Source organism: Epinephelus lanceolatus, chromosome 13, assembly GCF_041903045.1.
Source record: "Epinephelus lanceolatus isolate andai-2023 chromosome 13, ASM4190304v1, whole genome shotgun sequence".
NCBI lineage: Eukaryota > Metazoa > Chordata > Actinopteri > Perciformes > Serranidae > Epinephelus > Epinephelus lanceolatus.
In genome coordinates, this window is record NC_135746.1 from 6,482,398 (window position 1) to 6,492,569 (window position 10,172).

General features: G+C 43.0%; 1 long non-coding RNA gene across 2 annotated transcripts in view; it reads left to right on the forward strand.

Annotated features, from left to right (window-relative positions):
- Positions 1–339, forward strand: part of LOC117271213 (uncharacterized) — a 108,129-nt gene extending 107,790 nt beyond the window's left edge. For both annotated transcript variants that reach the window (XR_013493122.1, XR_013493123.1), the window contains one exon: positions 212–339. This is a non-coding gene — a long non-coding RNA (uncharacterized LOC117271213). The remainder of the gene's footprint in view (positions 1–211) is intronic.
- The last annotated feature ends 9,833 nt before the right edge of the window (positions 340–10,172 follow it).

The following is a 10,172-nucleotide window of genomic DNA, read 5'->3' on the forward strand; positions in this document are numbered from 1 at the left end:
GATATTATACGGGTCATATCTATAATCTGGGAAGGAGAGGTAACTCGTAGGTCATGGTAACAGCTTTAATTAGTCAGTGATCTTTATTTCTTCTTTTAACTGGTGAAGATGAGGAGACTATGAGAGGAGACAAACGGAGAAGAAACAAATTAAGTCAAGAGTGTCTCTGTTAGGTACCACTGTGTTAAGTGTCCGATCATCTTTGTTTCAGACATAGACGCCGGCCTGTCATCTGCCTCAATGCGAGCGCGTTCCGTTCCCACGACCAACCCGCTGCAGGAGACGATGCCGGGAAGGACACGGCAGTCGGACGCCAATGTAGCATGAGCTCCTATCCCAGTAAGACCATACTACTGACAGTCACACAGCCACATGTGTGTGTACGTTCATGATATCATCTCCCTGTGCTGCTATTACCCACACCTTTCCATCCGGTTTAGACCCATGACCAAATAAACACCATTCACACTCCATCTCAGTCCACACACACACTCACACACACACACACAAGATACAAGGCCTTGTGTGTGTAATTGAAATAAAACGGAGTGTGAGCAGAGGTCATGACCTGGTGGCTCTGGTGATGCGTTATTAACCAGAAGAGTTACGGTTTCTCTCATTCTCACTTTCTCACGTTCCCACCATCGCTCATACATCTCACACATGATTCACATCTGACTGTCTGTCATCGATGTATAGTTAACATCTAATGAAAATATGTCTGTCTGTGTGTGTGTGTGTGTGTGTGTGTGTGTGTGTGTGGATTGTTGCTGGATTTCTTATGACCCTTAAAATTCACCCTTTTTCACTTGCAGTGTTGCACTGCAGCGTGCAGCAAGACGATATCAGAGTGTAGGGTTCAAAATAATAGAAACACTATGAGAAAGGCTCTTGTTTTTTCTGGCTGCTGTACAGAGACGGTGTTACTGTTATGATTTTAGTTGACAAATGTGCAATGTGAACACTTAGCATGCTAGTCCATTCGTAGCGTACTATCCAACAGGCTGTTTTTGAATAGAGCTAGGAGGTAAGGGTGCCTGATCAGGATTTTTGGGGTTCATCAAGGACTGCTTGAAGAGGTATAGGCCGATACCAGTCAGCGATCACTGGGTTTACTGTGCAGCCCTCTATTTATTGTGTGGTATTATTATCCCCACCAGGCATAAACGTGGAAGGGATCATGCGTTTGGTTGTGTGAGGGAGTGTATGAGTGTGTGTTCGTATCTGTCTGTCTACAACTAATCTTTCAAACTACTGGACCAATCAGCCTCATATTTTGTGTGCACATCTGTGACTGTATGCTCAAGGACTTCTCATGGTTGTGGTGATTCACAGTTGTTGAAAAACCTGTTTTATTGACTGTTTCATACCATCAGTCAGTACGTTTACATGCACGCAGTAGTCGAGCTAAGCTCATAGCTCGGCTAATCAGTCAAGTCGGACTTCTCGTCTTGTCTGAGTATACATGCAGAAGAGAAAATCGAATTTCTGACCAAGTATGTCTGACTCTGCCTCGATAGGCGGCGCTGTGTCCTTTTTAATATAGTGTGTATTGAACTAGTTCCGGTTCTTGTTCAGAAACTTTTTAAAATAAATCCATGTTGGGGCGTCGGTGGCTTAGTGGATAGAGCAGGCGCCCCATGTACAAGGCCGTTGCCGCAGCGGCCATGGGTTCGACTCCAGCCTGTGGCCCTTTGCTGCATGTCACTCCCTCTCTCTCTCCCCCTTTCACGCTTGTCTGTCCTATCAAATAAAGACTTAAAAATGCCCCCCCCCCCCAAAACAAAGTAAAAAATAAATAAATCCGTGTTTTGCGTTTTCCTACCATCCATAAACTTGAAAATGTTTAGCTCCTTTAGCTGTTGGACCATGAATGTAGTCCTCGTCCGTCCAGGAGTGCGTCTTCTGCTTCTCGGTCGCCATGATGCTTGTTTGTTTTTCTGGGAATTACTGCGCTGCCGCTACGTCATCTCCTTCTTCTTTCGGGTGAAAGTCTGCAAAAGAAAAAGTGGTGCATGCGCAGAATGCTGAGTCCAACTCCAGTCAGACTGAGTGGATACATGCAGCAATAGTTCGATTTTCAATCAAAGTATCTAGGTGTGTTAGTCGAGCTACGGATAGTCCAATTTCAGTCAGAGTAAGCTGTTTACATGCATTTAAAAGTCCGATTTCAGTCGAACTAAGCCAATAATCCGATTTTCTCAAGCTGCATGTAAACGTACTGAGTGACCACTGAGCCCTCACTCCTGTTATCCGGCTGGTAGGAGCCAAAAGTTTTACGGAAATCAGCTCAGCTAAAAACAGCAAGCTTTACCGTCTGTTGCAGGCAGACCCAGTTTTTGTTATCTTCATCGCCATCTTGACTAGGGCCCGACCAATATGGATTTTTTGGGGCCGATGCCGATTCCAGTATTATGGAATAAAAAAATCCGATAACTGATATATCGGCCGATTAAATTTTTACATTTTTCAATTTAAAAAAAACCCGAAATACCTGCTTTTGATGGCTTAAATATAGTTCAAACACTCGTTACAAAGATATAAATTGAAGGAAGAACATTTTACTATTTTCAAATACTTTCAATATCAGAAATTGTGTGGAACAAGCAGCATATGAACAATTTGAACACAAAATAAATTAAAAATATGATGTGCAAAAAGGCAGTAAACCTCTGGGAAATAAAATAATCATGCAAAGCCTATATGAATTAAGACATTCACATGTATGTTCACAGTACCAGAGTTCTTCTTATTATTGCCAGTTTAACAGAGGTAGGTTATAGTGCAAAAAGTAACACAAGAACATCATTTCTAAGTAAAACACCATATCCCCTGCATTTTATTAGTGATGAAAATATAACTGTTAACATCAGCGTCAATCGGCCAACTTTTGGCCATTGACTTTTAGACCATTTGCCTGCCTGATTTGGGGATTTTTGATTCTGTCATGTTTTCTTGATATTTTAGCTTCTACCATAAGTACAGTAAGTATGCAGTTAAAATGTTTCCTTTTGAAGATGAAGGAATGAATTTTTATTGGCTTCTGAAATGTGCTGCGGTGCATCGGCTGAAATAAAGCTTGAAGAATTATCTAGAGTGACAGCGATCAGCTTTGGCGGTCGCCTGGTGGAGATCTTGCTTAGGTATCATTTTATCCACTATTCACCTGCTGATGAGAAACTCAGCTTACATACATGTAATCTGAAGTACGTCACTTTAGAAACGTTGATAAGATGCACATGAAACATACAAATGTAACGTATCTGTAGTTTGCAGAAATGTACAATGCCAACATTTTATTGCGGCGGCTGGGCTGTCACATGAGTTGTAATCATGCAACATAACATCTCTGACTGTACAGACAAAAGGTGAGTATACACAACTTAATATAGTAGTAATATAATAGCTGGTAAAAAGAGCTGACTGAAACATATGTTATGAGATGAGGTGCTCTGTCTGCAGGCGTATGTGAACAATCCAAAATGCCTTTTTCCAAATGTCTGTTTCTCCTTTTGCTTCCAACCCGTTCCTCTCATCACCTGTGGCAAATGAACACATGATTGCGAGAGTGTAAGGGTGCACATATGTGTGCATCTGTGTGAGAGTGCGTTCCTAGGTGACACACACACATGGTTTTCCCATAGCTCTTTTACAACCTTTTGCTGTGTAACTCTGACCAGTGTCTAACCATCTGTCCTGCTCTCTGGATTCCTGTAATAACCAGTAAACCCCCCACCCATCCTCTCTGCCCCCCCCATCCTCTCTGCCCTCCAACTCAGACCCTCTGCCCCCGTCCTCACGAGTCCTCTGTCCTCTCAGGAAAGGCTGCCGAAACAAAAAGTAGAACCACAAATGTTGCAGAAATTAAAAATAAAGCACACACGAGCTGTAGAACTCTGCGACTGCAATCAGATGTAATGTGATAGTGTGAGATGTCCAAAGTCAGACAGTGGCTCACATAGTGTGTATGATATCTCTTTCGCAGATACACACACTTTCACAAGGTCACGCACACATGAGCGTTTGCAGTTTTATTCATTTCCTCACACCTTCACACCTGTGTGGCAGACACTGGCCTTGGATGCTTTACACAAACATATGCTTTCTGTACAGCGGTGCAGACAAAGACACGCATTCACAGCCACTGAGTTATCAAAATGACACAGCCGGGAAGAGCTGCAGCTGTAGGGAGGGACCCATAAGTCTCTGTGAAGAGATAAAGAACATACACACACACACAAACACTGACGCTGATGGACATGGTTGGTTTCCTGTTGTTGCTGTGGAGGCTTGCTTCCTTTGTAACGTGTGTGTGTTTGTTGATGGTTAACTGGTGTCTTTAGGCTGCATTATATTTAACTGCCCTGCACCCAAAAACTGTCCGTCACAGATTAAAAGAAATACAAATGTACTTTGCACACACATGCAGAATCGAGGAGGTGTGAACAGGATGGGAGTTGGCATTTGTCACATAAATCTACTGATAAACGCAGTAACTTCAGTCAGCGAAATAAAAACTCAGAGTATTGGTGCTATTTACTACAGCCAATTAAAAGTCAAAGCTTGGAGACGTGTTGCTTGGTAACTTTGCAAATAAAGTGTCGGGTGTTTTGAAGGCTGGTGTCCAGTTGCGTCGCCCTGACCCAACCCAGGATACTTTACATACTGTGCTGTATCTGTGCGTGCGGCTCTGATCATGAACTCAGCTGAGTGTATCTTCATGTGTGTGTCTGAGGTGAACTTTGCAACCTGTTTCAACTCCCTGGTTGTCAATACCGACACCTTGTCACGCCTTGCGATTCACAGGGTAACCTTTAGCGTCTCTATGTGACGCTCAGCTGAAACACATTGTAATTAATGTTGAGAAACGGTTGCGGTGAGGTTTGAGCAACAAAACAGTAATGTGATGCACCTTAATGCCCGACAGCTGCACATAAAGTATGTAACACTACGTTAAAACAACCTTTTTGTTTCACTTGGCACATGAACTGTGGTGAAAGTCTGGTTTGTCTGACCCATTCACTTCCCCTCTGTAGCACCCAATGTGAACTTTCTTTTCGACTCTTCTTTCATACGTCAGTTGCTCTTAGCGTCAACTATTGCAGCAAGTTTAAAGCCTGGTTCATCTCATAAAGACATTGAAGTGTCGGTATTTGACAACCATGGAATGAGAATAGGCTGGAACCTAGTCATGGGAGATATCAGTGTAGGGTCTGTGTTAGGGCAAATCAAGTATATTGTAATAGATCATTATCAGCTGTATATAGCCTGATACATTCCTAATTTATTCTTTATTATATAAACCATCATTCTCAGTGTATAATTTTCCTCCGCTCGGTTAAAACACTGACACCTTGGAAGGGATCAGATTTGCTTAAAACAAACTAGCTGACATGTTGTCTGACCACATCTAAAGGCAAAAGAGTTCACACCTGTTTGGAACAGTCATCAGCAGGTGTTTTTGGACTGGATGAATCTTTTCATAGTTTTAATAACCCTACTTTTTGTTTTGTCTGCACCTCAAGAACTTCAACAATCATAGTTGTCAGAGCCCCTTTAAAAGGGACATTTTTAGCTCCTATTTCAGAGTACGTGTCTTGGCACAAGATGACTTTTACGTTACCTAATTGTACAGTGATTGCGGGGCGATTGCTCTGAGACAACAAGGGAGGCTGAACTTACCCTAAAATTGCATAGAAGAAATGGTCATATATGCACCATTAAATTTACATTAAAGTAAGAATTTACATTGCATTAAATGTGCACTAGGATGCGTTTTTTCAAACGCGACCTCCCTGTCATACATTCTTGTGTCAGCACGGTGGACGCGGAGCCTCCCAGCATTCCTATGAGACAGCACTGAGCAGGTTTTTTCATGCAGCAAAGCAAGACGGTCATTGGATAAATGTGACAAAATCGTCACTTCCAGGGAGGCTCAGCTTCCCTGGGACCTAATGGAGCGGTAGGCAGGAGAGGACGCTCGGTGTATGCATGATGATTGGAGGAATTGTCTTGAAGGCTGAATGGTCCGTGTACTTCGCGGCCATTCGCTTTTCGTTTCGAAATAACAAATTGAAACACGGAAAACCAACCATTGTCCGTTTTTTGTTTTGAAATGACCAAACGAAAAAGGAAAAAAAGATCTGTCTCCTGTTTTTTATTTGATAATAAAGAAAAGAAAAACGGAAAACGAATCGTTATCCATTATCCATTATCCGATTTAATTTGGGAATTTTAAAAAACCCTGTGGGAAACTCCTTTCTCTATTTTTTGTTCATTTCTTCTCTGTGACCAGTAAGTTGCATTCATGTGGTGTCGGAATAATCAGAAAAATGACTTTCCGACTGGGAAAATACACATGAACGCCCGCTCATGTCGGAAAAACAACTCAGAGATGATTTTGGAACAGGAGTTGCCGACTTGACTGAAATTGACGTCACTTTCACAGAAAACTGGCGGACAGAAAGGAACGTTTGGTCCATGGAAATAAAACTTTTTATTAATTCACGTATTGCATATCATTTTTTGCGGACATGTAATGTGTAATGTGGTATGCCGTTAGTTGCTGTCCATGTAGAGTGACCTAGATTAGTTAGAAAAGTTATTTATTAGCATAACATGTCAGTTAAAGCAATATTCTAGTAGTTATAGGAAAAGTACATGCTCTGTGTGTACATTTCATAGACCACATGAATGCAACTTACTGGTCACAGAGAAGAAATGAACAAAAAATAGAGAAAGGAGTTTCCCACAGGTTTTTTTTTTTTAAATTCCCAAATGAAATCGGATAACGGATAATGGATAACGATTCATTTTCCGTTTTTCTTTTCTTTATTAGCAAATAAAAAATGGGAGACGGATCGTTTTTTTCCTTTTTCGTTTGGTCATTTCAAAACAAAAAAACAGGTAATGGTTGTTTTTCCATGTTTTAATTTGTTATTTTGAAACGAAAAACGAATGGCCGCGAAGTACACGGACCCTGAACCCCTTTGTGACTGACAGCGCTTTGGAAATACACACAAGCATCTCCACATTTCCAGCTCAGTCCCATGTGGATATTTGCGAGTGGAGTCTTCTGACAGAGTGCCGTTTTGCTGTGGTTCTATGGCGCGAGTGTGGTTGAAAAACGGCTTCAATTAAATGTTCCTTTTATAAGTTGCTGCCTCGCTACAACATGACACATTTTATGATGTAAACTTAAAGTGAGCTTCCCCTGTTTGAAAGACCAGCAGCCGCCACTGGGTGATTGGTTGAACACGTAAGACAATGCAGCACTGGCAACTACAGTTTTTGAAACCTGTTAGTTGTTTGAACAACTAGACTCTCAGGGAGTCCCCAGAACTGTTCGGTCTGATTACGATTATAGAGAGGAGAGACACAGAAAAAATTTAAATCGGGATAACGGTGTATGATTTCAGACAACTTTTTCAAAGAGCCATTTGTTAGTTTAGCGCTCCTTTGTACACTTGAAAAGTGACAGAAGTATTACAGTGGACATTTTACAAAATGGAGAAGATAGCGGCATATGTTACCCATGAATTAGAACTATTTATGTCCTGCAGTGAAAGCAGATTGGTCCCCCCTTTTTTTAAATTCAATGTGAGTCTGTGTTTGTGTGATGTTAGCAGACTTATTTCTGTAGCCTGGTTCCAGACCATAGACCCCGCCCACTCAACTGAGCAGGCTTGCATCTCTGGTCTGGCATACTTCAATGAATTTGCGATTTATCTCGTCCAAACGATGGACGGACCCATGAACGCCGGGGGTCTAGCGATTAGCCAATCAGCGCCACGAGTGATGTCAAGCTGTACGCCGGTGGGTAACTGGTGAGGATAGCAACAATGGCGACCGCTACAGATCCTACAGACCACATTAACGATGCTATTGAGGTATTTCGCCACTACTCGCGTTAATGGAGGACCAAATTAAGGAAGCTGCTAAACTGGATTTAACGGCGATGCAGCTGGGCGTGCACAACAATGGAGACATTTTAAACAGGCAATGCTCGCTTGTTTTCGGCACCCCTGAGGCATGGATACTAACGACGTCAGATTCTGGGTGAGTCGTTGATCTCTACTGATTGGTTAGGGAAAAATCAAATTCCCTCCCCCTTGTAAATCACCTTCAATGGAAGCCATGTCAGACTGAAGGGTCTGGGAGCTTCAGTCTGACACTCAGGCTATTATTTCTGCAGATTTCAATGTGGATGTTTTTGTTGGGTTTAAACTCCTGTGGAAATCCAACCTGCTTCCTTTCTGCAAACTCCACAGTCAAAATACACTTGTTTAGGCTTCACAGGGATTATACAGGGTCAGAGGAGTGTTAGTGGATGGGTCAGGGTGGACGGGGTGTCTGAGAACTTTTGGGAAACGGGGTTAAGATGCTGATTTAAATGTGAGGTGTTCGAGGTATGAAGATGAATTTTGCAGGTGTTAGACGGACAACTTTTTGCTCAGAAAAGATGTTCTCCTTCTTAGACATTTTCTGTTAGACAAGATTTCCCAACCAAACAAAGAAGACAGGGACATTAAGTATAGATATAAGAGAGTCAGGGTGTTGTGGTGTGAGTGAGTGAGTGAGTGAGTGAGTGGCTGCTCCACTCTGAGCAGTGTGCTGTGGGGTTAATTAGGTGTATCAGAGACTAATCCCTCTCCAGGGTCATCTGCTGGGGTCAGGCCTAAAAAGAGAAAGGTCACAGCAACATCCGGCTCAGCGCATTAATGATGGCTTCATACTGTAGACCTGCGTGTGTGTGTGTGAGTGTGTGTTAGGGAGGGGATTGTGTGTGTTGTGTGTCAGCATATATGAGTGTGTTTAGATGACGTTCGTTTGTGTTTAAAATGATTCTGTTTATATCTTGAGAAAAGTAATTTAACCCACAGAGCGGCCTGTTTGAAGCTAAAGTGTGTGTTTATTTGTTGAAGCCTAATGGTAGCAGATGGAACAGTATTGATGATCGGCCTCTGATCACTGTTATTGATCAGTGATTACAGTGAAAAGGCTTTACTGTATTCAGCTGAGCGGAGGCACAAACACACTGAGGGAGCTACTGTAGCCCACAGGGGACACACTGCTCTGTGTGTGTACAGCAGAGTGTGTGACTACTGAGCAAGGACGAGGATTAACACAAAACACGTGTTGACTGACACACACACACACACACACACACACACACACACACATAATCACATGATCACTTTCACTGATGAAAAAACAAATCTGGTTTGAAGGAGGACACATTTTTGGGGTGACTGCGGTGTTTTGGGAAGACTGCGGCTCAGCAGGTTGCCAATATCGGAGGGTTGGCGGTTCGACCTCTGGCTCTTCCTGTCCACATGTCAGAGTGTTAATCCCAAATCGTTCCTGATGTTTACGCTACTATCTTTCGTGGTGGCTCTTTTCTCCAATTTGCGCCTCTCTTAACTGGTCTTACTCAGCAGTTGTTGAATAACGGTGATTGGGCAGTGACTTCCAGCGTCAGCCACCGACAAAAAAAGCTGTCATTTCATGTCACATGTCGGCAAGATACGTGGCCGGTCGCTGTTACTGTTTAATGGTGCCTGGAAGCATCATGGAGAAACACAGCCTGACAACATCAGTTGAGGGGCCGAAAGTCCAAGTAAGGCGTGTGGGAGGGGTGGTGGATGGGTCCAACAGTGTTCCCTCCACGTATCATGGTAAAACCAAACCCCATTCTCTTTTCCTAAACCCAACCACCTGCATGTGTTGGCTGAATGTAATAATGTGCGTACGTACGCCAGTTGGCGGTGTCGTACCAACTTAATCATGCGTTTATTTTGACCCTAACAGTAAGTCAGATCCTGCACGTACAACTACAACTCCTTAGAACGGGCCTAAATTGTCCTTGATCTCGATGAGGGGACAAATAATGTCCATATCTCTAGGAATGCAAATCAAAATGCCTGAACTGTGCACTGACAGTCTAAGGGCCCATACACATGCCGCCTGGAAAACGCGAGGTTGGGTGCTGGGCGCTACTTTTGTACTCTTTTGTACCAGCCTTCAAGAGCACGACGGCAGGTTGCGTCTGGAGTTGCCAAGCAAGCGACTTAAAAGTTTCCAGGGTAGGGGCCATTTTGACGTGGGAGGGTAGCTCATTCCATACTTTCGGAGCTACAACAGAAAAAGCACGGTCGTTTTTTGTCTCGATT